This window comes from Protomyctophum bolini (genome assembly GCF_963924005.1).
Source record: "Protomyctophum bolini genome assembly, chromosome: 2".
NCBI classification, from domain to species: Eukaryota; Metazoa; Chordata; class Actinopteri; order Myctophiformes; family Myctophidae; genus Protomyctophum; species Protomyctophum bolini.
Window position 1 is genome coordinate 4,864,692 of NC_137863.1, and position 14,355 is coordinate 4,879,046.

The 14,355-nt window shown below is 39.2% G+C and overlaps 1 protein-coding gene across 1 annotated transcript in view; it reads left to right on the forward strand.

Annotated features, from left to right (window-relative positions):
- The window catches only part of LOC308332553 (cytosolic phospholipase A2 gamma-like), a 50,570-nt gene that overhangs the window by 8,987 nt on the left and 27,228 nt on the right, over positions 1–14,355 (forward strand). The window lies entirely within an intron of this gene.

Below are 14,355 nucleotides of genomic sequence, written 5' to 3' on the forward strand. Positions count from 1 at the left end.
AAGTCAGAGAAGTAGACCCTTATATCCTGAAATCACTGTATTTTGTACAGCTGAAGAAGTCAGAGGAGTAGACTCTTATATCCTGAAATCACTGTATTTTGTACAGCTGAAGAAGTCAGAGAAGTAGACCCTTATATCCTGAAATCACTGTATTTTGTACAGCTGAAGAAGTCAGAGGAGTAGACTCTTATATCCTGAAATCACTGTATTTTGTACAGCTGAAGAAGTCAGAGGAGTAGACCCTTATATCCTGAAATCACTGTATTTTGTACGGCTGAAGAAGTCAGAGAAGTAGACTCTTATATCCTGAAATCACTGTATTTTGTACAGCTGAAGAAGTCAGGGAAGTAGACCCTTATATCCTGAAATCACTGTATTTTGTACAGCTGAAGAAGTCAGAGAAGTAGACCCTTATATCCTGAAATCACTGTATTTTGTACGGCTGAAGAAGTCAGAGAAGTAGACCCTTATATCCTGAAATCACTGTATTTTGTACAGCTGAAGAAGTCAGAGAAGTAGACCCTTATATCCTGAAATCACTGTATTTTGTACAGCTGAAGAAGTCAGAGGAGTAGACCCTTATATCCTGAAATCACTGTATTTTGTACGGCTGAAGAAGTCGGAGAAGTAGACCCTTATATCCTGAAATCACTGTATTTTGTACGGCTGAAGAAGTCAGAGAAGTAGACCCTTATATCCTGAAATCACTGTATTTTGTACAGCTGAAGAAGTCAGAGAAGTAGACCCTTATGTCCTGAAATCACTGTATTTTGTACGGCTGAAGAAGTCAGAGAAGTAGACCCTTATATCCTGAAATCACTGTATTTTGTACAGCTGAAGAAGTCAGAGGAGTAGACTCTTATATCCTGAAATCACTGTATTTTGTACAGCTGAAGAAGTCAGAGAAGTAGACCCTTATATCCTGAAATCACTGTATTTTGTACAGCTGAAGAAGTCAGAGGAGTAGACTCTTATATCCTGAAATCACTGTATTTTGTACAGCTGAAGAAGTCAGAGGAGTAGACCCTTATATCCTGAAATCACTGTATTTTGTACGGCTGAAGAAGTCAGAGAAGTAGACTCTTATATCCTGAAATCACTGTATTTTGTACAGCTGAAGAAGTCAGGGAAGTAGACCCTTATATCCTGAAATCACTGTATTTTGTACAGCTGAAGAAGTCAGAGAAGTAGACCCTTATATCCTGAAATCACTGTATTTTGTACGGCTGAAGAAGTCAGAGAAGTAGACCCTTATATCCTGAAATCACTGTATTTTGTACAGCTGAAGAAGTCAGAGGAGTAGACTCTTATATCCTGAAATCACTGTATTTTGTACAGCTGAAGAAGTCAGAGAAGTAGACCCTTATATCCTGAAATCACTGTATTTTGTACAGCTGAAGAAGTCAGAGGAGTAGACTCTTATATCCTGAAATCACTGTATTTTGTACAGCTGAAGAAGTCAGAGGAGTAGACTCTTATATCCTGAAATCACTGTATTTTGTACAGCTGAAGAAGTCAGAGAAGTAGACCCTTATATCCTGAAATCACTGTATTTTGTACGGCTGAAGAAGTCAGAGAAGTAGACCCTTATATCCTGAAATCACTGTATTTTGTACAGCTGAAGAAGTCAGAGGAGTAGACTCTTATATCCTGAAATCACTGTATTTTGTACAGCTGAAGAAGTCAGAGAAGTAGACCCTTATATCCTGAAATCACTGTATTTTGTACAGCTGAAGAAGTCAGAGAAGTAGACCCTTATATCCTGAAATCACTGTATTTTGTACGGCTGAAGAAGTCAGAGAAGTAGACCCTTATATCCTGAAATCACTGTATTTTGTACAGCTGAAGAAGTCAGAGGAGTAGACTCTTATATCCTGAAATCACTGTATTTTGTACAGCTGAAGAAGTCAGAGAAGTAGACCCTTATATCCTGAAATCACTGTATTTTGTACAGCTGAAGAAGTCAGAGGAGTAGACTCTTATATCCTGAAATCACTGTATTTTGTACAGCTGAAGAAGTCAGAGGAGTAGACTCTTATATCCTGAAATCACTGTATTTTGTACAGCTGAAGAAGTCAGAGAAGTAGACCCTTATATCCTGAAATCACTGTATTTTGTACGGCTGAAGAAGTCAGAGAAGTAGACCCTTATATCCTGAAATCACTGTATTTTGTACAGCTGAAGAAGTCAGAGGAGTAGACTCTTATATCCTGAAATCACTGTATTTTGTACAGCTGAAGAAGTCAGAGAAGTAGACCCTTATATCCTGAAATCACTGTATTTTGTACAGCTGAAGAAGTCAGAGAAGTAGACCCTTATATCCTGAAATCACTGTATTTTGTACAGCTGAAGAAGTCAGAGGAGTAGACTCTTATATCCTGAAATCACTGTATTTTGTACAGCTGAAGAAGTCAGAGAAGTAGACCCTTATATCCTGAAATCACTGTATTTTGTACGGCTGAAGAAGTCAGAGAAGTAGACCCTTATATCCTGAAATCACTGTATTTTGTACAGCTGAAGAAGTCAGAGAAGTAGACCCTTATATCCTGAAATCACTGTATTTTGTACAGCTGAAGAAGTCAGAGAAGTAGACCCTTATATCCTGAAATCACTGTATTTTGTACAGCTGAAGAAGTCAGAGGAGTAGACCCTTATATCCTGAAATCACTGTATTTTGTACAGCTGCAGAAGTCAGAGGAGTAGACCCTTATATCCTGAAATCAGGAACGAGGGACTACATCGACGCTGGACTGCTGCTCAACTCTCCCTATTTCTCCGTCCTCAGACCAGAGAGAAACATCGACCTCATCATTTCCCTCGACTACAGCGAAGGAGACCCTATGATGGTAACACACACACACACAAACACACACACACGCGCGCACGCACAGTGTCAGGGTTTTCAGCCTTAGATTGATGTTCTCCCGGGTGCCAGTGAGTTGATCTCATCTCTATGTGGTATAGATTCATCATTGTTGACAACCTGACTCCGCCAGCTGGGGGCAGCAGTGAGTTCCTCCTCAGGAGGGAACTTGTGAATTCAATACTGCCGGCAGAGTTAAGTCAGGTTAAATCTAGCCTGGAACTCACCTATGCTTTTTATGGCATAGGCAGCTCCCGGCAGGATCCACCGGGAGAATATATGCGCAGCTGCACGACATGAGACTAATTACTTAGAGCGACAGAGAGAGAGAGGAGCGTGTGTGTCTGTGTGTACATGTGTGCGTGTGTATGTCAATTTTACAAAGGTGCAGACAATCAGAAATCAGCAGAGAGTGAGCAATGTTTGCGCTACTCTATGCCGAATTGAAGTGGACTCGTCTGGGTTTCCGAGGCTAGGTTAAATCTGACCAGGCCCTCAGTCAAAATAAAAAAAAATAATTCCCTTTTTCCTCCACGAAAGTCCCATAGAAGTGAACCCCACATGTCCAGAGAAGCCTACTGTACGCAGCATCATAACCACTGCGTTGCCGTCATGCAATTCATGTCCTATATCCATCTCGTCCTATAACCATACCTATATCCATCTCACACTGGTCCTATAACCATATATCTATAACCATCTCACACTGGTCCTATATAACCATATAACTATATCCATCTCACACTGGTCCTATATAACCATATAACTATAGCCATCTCACACTGGTCCTATAACCATATATCTATATCCATCTCACACTGGTCCTATATAACCATATATCTATATCCATCTCACACTGGTCCTATAACCATATATCTATAACCATCTCACACTGGTCCTATATAACCATATAACTATATCCATCTCACACTGGTCCTATATAACCATATAACTATATCCATCTCACACTGGTCCTATATAACCATATAACTATAGCCATCTCACACTGGTCCTATAACCATATATCTATATCCATCTCACACTGGTCCTATAACCATATATCTATATCCATCTCACACTGGTCCTATAACCATATAACTATATCCATCTCACACTGGTCCTATAACCATATATCTATAACCATCTCACACTGGTCCTATAACCATATATCTATAACCATCTCACACTGGTCCTATATAACCATATATCTATAACCATCTCACACTGGTCCTATATAACCATATATCTATATCCATCTCACACTGGTCCTATAACCATATATCTATATCCATCTCACACTGGTCCTATAACCATATATCTATATCCATCTCACACTGGTCCTATAACCATATATCTATATCCATCTCACACTGGTCCTATAACCATATATCTATATCCATCTCACACTGGTCCTATAACCATATATCTATAACCATCTCACACTGGTCCTATATAACCATATATCTATAACCATCTCACACTGGTCCTATATAACCATATATCTATATCCATCTCACACTGGTCCTATAACCATATATCTATATCCATCTCACACTGGTCCTATAACCATATATCTATATCCATCTCACACTGGTCCTATAACCATATAACTATATCCATCTCACACTGGTCCTATAACCATATATCTATATCCATCTCACACTGGTCCTATATAACCATATATCTATAACCATCTCACACTGGTCCTATAACCATATATCTATATCCATCTCACACTGGTCCTATATAACCATATATCTATAACCATCTCACACTGGTCCTATAACCATATATCTATATCCATCTCACACTGGTCCTATAACCATATATATAACCATCTCACACTGGTCCTATAACCATATATATAACCATCTCACACTGGTCCTATATAACCATATATCTATATCCATCTCACACTGGTCCTATAACCATATATCTATATCCATCTCACACTGGTCCTATAACCATATATCTATAACCATCTCACACTGGTCCTATAACCATATATCTATAACCATCTCACACTGGTCCTATATAACCATATATCTATAACCATCTCACACTGGTCCTATAACCATATCTATATCCATCTCACACTGGTCCTATAACCATATATCTATATCCATCTCACACTGGTCCTATATAACCATATATCTATAACCATCTCACACTGGTCCTATAACCATATCTATATCCATCTCACACTGGTCCTATAACCATATATCTATAACCATCTCACACTGGTCCTATAACCATAACTATATCCATCCCACACTGGTCCTATATAACCATATATCTATAACCATCTCACACTGGTCCTATAACCATAACTATATCCATCTCACACTGGTCCTATATAACCATATATCTATATCCATCTCACACTGGTCCTATAACCATATATCTATAACCATCTCACACTGGTCCTATAACCATATATCTATAACCATCTCACACTGGTCCTATAACCATATATCTATAACCATCTCACACTGGTCCTATAACCATATATCTATATCCATCTCACACTGGTCCTATAACCATATATCTATAACCATCTCACACTGGTCCTATAACCATATATCTATAACCATCTCACACTGGTCCTATAACCATATATCTATATCCATCTCACACTGGTCCTATAACCATATCTATATCCATCTCACACTGGTCCTATAACCATATCTATATCCATCTCACACTGGTCCTATAACCATATACCTATAACCATCTCACACTGGTCCTATAACCATATATCTATAGCCATCTCACACTGGTCCTATAACCATATACCTATAACCATCTCACACTGGTCCTATAACCATATATCTATATCCATCTCACACTGGTCCTATAACCATATCTATAACCATCTCACACTGGTCCTATAACCATATATCTATAACCATCTCACACTGGTCCTATATAACCATATATCTATAACCATCTCACACTGGTCCTATAACCATATATCTATAACCATCTCACACTGGTCCTATAACCATATATCTATATCCATCTCACACTGGTCCTATATAACCATATATCTATAGCCATCTCACACTGGTCCTATAACCATATATATATCCATCTCACACTGGTCCTATATAACCATACCTATAACCATCTCACACTGGTCCTATATAACCATACCTATATCCATCTCACACTGGTCCTATAACCATAACCCTATTATAATCAAGCCAAATTGTGGTCATCATTCTGTTGCTTATTATTTCTACAGACAGTTCTAGACGCTTACAAGATGTCCATGGAAATGGGTATAGCTTTCCCACACGTTGAATTTCCCGAGAAGGACAGAGAAAACCCAAAGGACATCTACGTGTTTCCAGGAGACGACGACGGCACCCCGACAGTGATCCACATGCCTCTGTTCAACAGGGTGAACTGTAACGGTAACCGTTCCGTTTGTATTGTTGTATTGTACTTTGTACAGCAGGAGGCTTAGGGCAAAACTAGCTAAAAAAGAAGGGTTACAAAACTGCGTTTGTGCCAACTGCGCTGTGGACATTTTAAATAAGAAAATCAAGGTTCAAGGTTCAAGGTTGTTTATTAGTGTCCCCGAAGGGCAAAAGGTTTTACAGCAGGTCATAAGGCATTGAAACATGTAAGTACATCAGTCAGACCAAAATTATTGCTGCAGGTCGCAAGCGTGCGCTGCGCCCGGCCTACTTGCATCTTCAGAAAAAATAGCGACCGCCTTCTTCAGATAGCAAGTAGACACTACTTTCAAAATGTTGAAATAGTTCACCTAACACCCCACTGTTCATGATCACTGCGTGTGTTTATGTGAATGCATTTTATATAGTATTTCAATGCATCTGTGTATGTTATGTAATGTAAGACGGCTGTCTTACATGGACAAATTTCCATTTTATGTAAATGTAATGGACAATAAAGTTTTCCTTATCCTTACATGAACAGACATAAAGTATGGTAGAAAACGTTGAAATAGAGAGATACAAAGTTGTCTGACGAACAGCAACAATATAGTTGCTGAAATAGCATGATTTCACTGTTTTAAAGTGTTACGAAATTTTGTTAATGTTAACAAATTAATAAAAATAAAATCGTGTAGTAGACCTTAGAGGAATAAAGGTCCAAATAGTGTCCTCCTCTATATTGTCTTAATCTAGACACGTATCAAGACTAGACTGTTTTATGCCCGAACTTTTTAGAAGCTTATGTAGGATGTCCATTATTGTGACTCATTCAATCTGTAAATACATTTGAAATTACTGATGAACACACACACACGCACACACACGCACGCACGCGCACACACACACACACACACACACACACACACACAGAGACAGACACCTGCGCAGCCGCACATGTGTCCAACAACTTATTAACTTTTCTAAATGTATGAATTACCGAAATAGTGTGGTACGAGGCGTCAAAAAAACAGCTCCCGTAGGATTTTTGTGCTAAAATTGATTTTTTTACAGATCTTGGTTCTATAGAGTCCAAACTATGAGAAAATGATGGGGTTCAAATTTTCTCTACCCCCACCCCGTTTCTGGGGGGGTCATCTATTTGGGACCTCCCAGAACAGTATGCCAGCCAGTTAATGTCCGATTTTCATAATATTAGAATTATTTTGTATGTTTTAAAACATTCTGAGTTGATTTCTTAAACTTTTAAAGTGATCAGAAGAATCTTTTTTTACTTTTGGTAGGGGTGTTTCCTCACCTGGGACCTCCCGGACTGACCCCTGGGCCTATTCCAGTTCTCATTACATTCCTCGCTCTGCTCCTGCTCCAGAATATTGTCAAATTAGATCATAAATTAAGCATAATAAAAGTATTTGTAACTGGGCTCTGATATAAAAAAAATGGTAGTAGCCAATACCAGGGGTCTTCCACAGGGGGTCCTCAGAGTTACTATACAGGGGCCCACCAAATCATTGTGGGATAGGAACTTTTTTTATTTTTTTTACATTAAACCACTTACCATAGCATCCCTTTTCCAAGGGGAACTTTAGCCAACAATAGCTGATCTACAAGGTTGTAGTTTGAGCTTGTAGATCAGCTATTTTCAAAGTAAGGTGCATCAGACCCAAGTGTAGCAAATATTGCTGCTAAATAAAGATCAGCCAAGATCAGCCAGGCTGCTGCTGTCTTTCTCTTTTCTCTTTGTCTTTCTGTTGTCGGTCAGGTGACTGGGAGGGCTACTTGTCATCCTTAGAGGAACTCATCAAGTATTTCTTTGCTCGTGATCTCCTTAAATATGCTCGACTATCTTGCCCAAATGAACGCTCTTGAACAGGATGACCGCAGTTTAGGTGTGCTTCCCCGTGGGAGGTTAGGGTGTGGGTTTGAGATGGTTAACATCGGTAGACTGTAGACAACTTGACTGCGTGTACTGTACGTGCGTTTGATTTGTGAGTTCTCTTGGCACAGTACCATGGGTGTGTACGCATAACAAAACCATGATGCTTCTATGCAACGATTGGTATGAAAAACATAATTGAAGCTGAGAAATGTCGGCTATGTGGTTGACACGCACTGTGAGAAGATGAGTTCAGATATGTACCAGTGCCACTGTCTGCTATTTTGTTTAAAGCTGCATTACACCTCAAGCAGACTGAAATTATGAACCCTTTGGGTGTTATTTTGTCCATAAAGTGATGCTATTCTTGTGTGATCCTCAAAACAGGATTTGATATATTCAGACTAAAATTATTAATATTGCCACCACCACCAATAACCATGATAATACAGCAGCTATCTGCACCCGGGGAAATCACTTTGCCAGCTTGTGAATGTGATGGACATTTCCATTAATATTTTATTTTTGCCACGGACATGCAAAACAAGTGATCAATGATATTACCAGAACACAAATGTATAGCCTATAGTACTAATTGACTCTTGACGTGTCATAGTGTCTACTCTATTCCACTGCGCTACACATTTTAAAATAAGTAATTTATCAAAACTTATTTTTGGGGAAAAGCCGATCTACAAGCTCACAACACATTACGGCATGTTGTGACCTTGTAGATCAGCAATTGTCCTTTCTTCTTAGCCTATAATGACAGGCCCAAAATTGGGATTTCAGGGTAAAAATAGCTATATAGTCACCCAACTTACCCAGAAAGACTGGGAAGTTATCCACTGTATACTGGCAGGTGGCCGTCCAGACAGGCATTATATGTGGCATAATGCATGGTCCAAGTATATTCCATGTTTGGGATTTCAATAAATGGGTCTTCCGTCTTATACAGTAAGTAGGCTACAGTTGCAGTCCGAGAAAGGGACACTTAGCTGCAAAGGTGAATGGGTGCGCAGTATAATTAATATTAGGTTATTGCAGATGGCCTTTCAGAGGACAGTGTTACTTGGGGACATGAGGAGACAGGATGTTCTACAAGCTAAACTAGTTTTGTGTTTGTCAACGTAGCTTAAATAGTTGGTGTCAGTTCATTAAGGTGTGTACTCTAGGTTGATGAGACAACTATGCAATGGAAACATACCTGAGATTCAAAACAGATAATTAAGTACTGTTTAAGGAATGTTTCACTGTGTTGTTGTGGAGCATTTGCTATAACAAAGTAGATAGACTAGACCCCATGCAATAGTGTCATTGCTGTAACTTGGTATCTGTAATGTGTTCTGTTGTTGCAGGGTGAACTACTGTATGGGTAGCATTATAGTATAATCGATGCCTTACAGCCCCCCCCCCTCTGTTTTGGAATGAGGGAACATAGGGCTGAGGGAACATATAGGGCTGAGGGAACATATAGGGCTGAGGGAACATAGGCCTGAGGGAACATAGGGCTGAGGGAACATAGGGCTGAGGGAACTTGGGTACGGTCCCAACACTATTAGGGAGGACATTCAAGATGATGATGACGAAGATGAATAGATCCTGCAAATAATGTATTGTAGGCATAATTGACCATGGGCTCTTTAAGAGGATAGGTGTGTGTGTGTGTGTGTGTGTGTGTGTGTGTGTGTGTGTGTGTGTGTGTGTGTGTGTGTGTGTGGGTTGTTAGTGTGAGTGCAGTGTGTGAAATAAATGGACACATTCTGCGTGCCCAAAGTGAGAAGTTGCAATTAGTTGCAATACCTTTATTACCTGCAGTAACATCTGTCAACAATAATGGTAGAACACTAATAAACTATCAAAGTACTTTACATAAACGCAAGATATTCTAATACTATTCGAAATACTTGCAAATCTGTATATATGGGTGCAAGAATAGGGGAAAAACTAGTCCCGGCCCCCTGTGGAAGACCCCCTGTATTAACTACTACTCATTTTTGTAATCAGTGCCCAGCTACAAAAGCTTTTAATGCTTTAAGTATTATCTAATTTGACATTGTTCTGGAACAGGAGCAGAGCGAGGAATGTAATGAGTACTGAGATGAGTCCGGGGGGTCCCGGTGAAGAAAGACCCCAACCTAAAGTCAGAAAAGATTATTCTGGCTACTTTCAAAGTGTAATAATAATAAATCAACTCAGAATATTTAAAAACCTATAAAACAACCCTAATATTATGAAAATCGGACATTAATTGTCTGGCGTAATATTATGGGAGGTCCTAAAATATATGACCCCCCAAATAAGGGGTGGGGGTCGGGAAAATTTGAACCCCATCATTTTCTGACAGTTTGGTCCCTATGAAAGCAAAAAAATCACTTTTAGCAAAAAAATCCTACGGAAATACACCTCGTACCACACTAAAAGCTTCAAACTGAATATCGACCCTTCTTTAGTAATAAAGATAGTAAACATTATAATAATACTATATAACCCTCAAAACTGAAGACATTTAAAGTCAAACAGAACAGAAACCTGTCAACATTTAGCCAGTGTGAAATCAAAACATTAATACTGTTTGTGTTTCTATCGTCTCCTCATCACAGTGTCGGATGACTGTGAACTTGAGAACATTAGAGAGAGATACAAGACCCTTCAAGCACCTCTGGATCCCGCAAAGATCAAAGAGCTGATGGACAGAGCCGCCGCCAATGTGATCAACACCAAGCCCAAGCTGCTGGAGGAGATTCGGAAGGCCGTCAGTATAAAATAAATCACACCCGTGTGAAGTGAGGCGGGGCGCTTTTATCATACATCATCTCATTCTCAACCAATGGCACATATATCCCACCCAATCACGCGCCGGCCAATCACAATTTGCGTCCTCACTTTTGGTCTTCAATCTTTGTGTTTACACACTTTTGTCTTTTGTCATTGGCAACTTCATTGCCATTGTCTTTTAAATAATTATGATACATTCCAACCTAATTCCTCATACCTTTAATTTGTTGGGTAACTGCATGGTAACGATATGAGATTCTTTATGACAAATACAGTGCAAGCGCAACACAAATGTATAACTTTATAGCTTATATAGAGTAAAGAATTATCCTGTGGTAGCGACAGTGACAGAGTAAACTATATTTACTTACATCACACATTGGTCTTGTCACATTTAGACTAAATGTGACCAGATTTGACTGAGATAGATAGACTGCCATTGGATTCTTTTTTTTAATTTTCGTTTTTTTTTCACGTCATATGAAAGCAGGGAATCATACTGTAGCTTCAAATTGACATTATTGGTTGTTCAGTTTGACCCACCAGTTTTGGAGATATGGCTTATAGAGTAGCCTAATGTCTTGCAGAAAACAACGAGTTGAGAAAAGTTCACTTCTGTGGTTTATAACATCACACCTATAGCTACATGTTTAAGCATTCATATTTACATGTCGATTTCAGCTCTGACGCTTATTTCAGACATGCTCTAGTATGTGAAGAGTCTGCCTGTGCTACATATATATTAACTCATTTTGGATATAAATTGTTTTCTTTTTTTCTCCTCTGGTGAAAAGCTGGAGTTTGTGCGATGGCAGGCTCTCAGTCAAATCTGGTCACACATGTTGGCCGTCTCCATGTAGTTGTATCACAGGTTGGAGTAATAACAACATTATACGTGTCCGACGTTCTGAGCCAATAATATAGCTACGCATGCATGCAGCTGGCTTATTTGTAGCAGAGACATAATATTCTTCCACTCTGTATATCGGCGTATATAAATAGCTGTTACCAACGTGTAGCTTAGCCTACTGATTAAATATATAGCCTAATGCTGAAATGTGTGTTTAACACTCCCGACATTTCCTTTGAGCGCCGATATAAGTCTTCTCGGTAGCCTACGTGTACTGATTATACGTAATGCTGAATGAATTGTTATATCCATATATTTTATTTACTGCAAAACTACTATTAGCCTACATTTCTGCCTAATAAACTATCGAATCAAATTATCAATCAATCAAACATGTTAGACTATATGTTGTCATTTTGTCATGTTGCCATTTCTATTGAACTATATGGATAGGTTTTACACTAAAACACTGAGGATTTTACTTGTGAAATGCACAATAAATATGCTTATTAGATATTGTGGTACAGACAACATCCTTAAATTACCTGCAGAGTGCAGCGCCTTTCCCCGTGCTCTTGCTCGAGGCAACTTATTGTGCCTCGGTCACAATATGTCTGTCTTTATCATACTGTACATACAGTACATATTTTCTTCTTTAGAAATACTAGACCTGTACGTGCCGGTCGGCCACGTGCCGGCCTACTTGAGAATGATGCATCTTGGCAACCTAGTAATACCCGTTGTCATACTTGTCAAAGCACCCGTTTTAACTGTCTGTCTGTGTCCCACATGGAGATCTCTGTATATGCCGGTCTGCCTGTGTGAAGGGTGCAAACGGAAAAGTGGAGTGGTTAAGTAATCAATTTTCAGGTGTGGGGTTGCCATGGCAATCAATTGGCTGAGGCAGAGGCTGGAAATTGCACAGGTGAGGGGACTTTGGCTCATTAGGCCCACTGGCAGAGCCTGACCAGAGCCTTTTGTGGTGGTTCTGGAGAACCGTGGGTCCGACCGACTCGATACCGGGTACTGCACTCCCACTGTCATGCCCTCATCATGTAAGTATAGCCATACAGGTACATTTAGACTCTAATCTTTATTTGCCATCGTTCCATAACTTCCGTTGGCATGCATGACAACTGACATCACAGCTATATGCAAGCTAAAGATGACTCACAAAGCTACGTGTCCTTGGTAAGGTGGAACTGGTAGAACTTGATCCCATCCTGACCTCAAAGTAACATCCCCATTTTGGTTATGTCATTACAGGCTAAGTAAACTGGCCTTAAAATAATAATATTATTCTCGATATATATGGGGGAGTTAGGTTTACAACTAGGGAAAGGTTCAGGTTGGGATCACTAACTTAAAGTTAAAAATCACACCCGTGTGAAGTGAGGGGCGTCATCTTATCATCTTACATCACAAACTCATTAAGCTGGGCATAGTATGGCGCCGGCGCGCCCTCAACCATGGCAACAAAACAAAACAAAGCTAAATATGTGTGAGTGCGTGAGTGATGAGGTCACACAAGGACTGATGAAGCATTCAGCAGGGCGACTGTGGCTCAGGAGGTAGAGCAGGTCGTCCAATGATCCATGGGTTGGCGGTTCGAATCCCGGCTCCTCCTCCTGTCTAGTCTACATGTCGAAGTGTCCTTGAGCAAGACGCCGAACCCCAAATTGCTCCCGATGTGCTGGTTGGTACCTTGCATGCATGGCTTGGCTTCCGCTGCAATCGGTGTGTGAATGGGTGAATGTAATGCACAATCTATGTAAAGCGCCTTGGATAAAGGCGCTATATACATGCACCATTTACCATTTACACTCATCATCTTTAACAAACAATAAACAACCACAGTAAATAATACATAGTTGCCTTTATTGTCTTATTGTCTTTATTGGGATATATTCACAGATCTGTTACAACTTCCAACGCATAACCATAATAAGCACAAAACAACATACAGTAACTGTCTTCAAATCATGAAGTTTGTTTAACCCTCTAACACCCGCATTAATTTCTACTTGCAAAAAATAGATTTCAACCTTACTACTACTTTCTACTACTAGGACTGACACTAAAAAATATGTTAAAAAAAAATAAAAAAATAAAGTTTGATGAAAATTTTATAATAATTATATAATAATTATATAATAATATAATAAATTAATAATTTACATTTGGGGGATATCTTTCACAATAATGAATAAAACATGTTCTAGACATTCTAATGATCACAAAAAAACATGTATTACAATTATTTTACCTACTTTTATTAGGGTAAAGGTCAAAAGTCTTAGGTTAAAAAATGTTCAAAATCGCACAGAGTCCAGACATTTTTTATTTGTGTGAATTTCAGCCTCTGTGGGGGGTGTTTATATGCAAATATCATGACCAATGGCATTGAAATGGCATTGCAATGAACATCACTGATGACGTTTAGGTGAAAAAAGAACAGAAAAAAATAATAATAATTTAGTAATTAATTAAATTAAATTTGTTGCTAAAAAGCAACCCTGGGTGCTAGAGGGTTAATGCAGCAATGACTGAAGGGACAACAGCC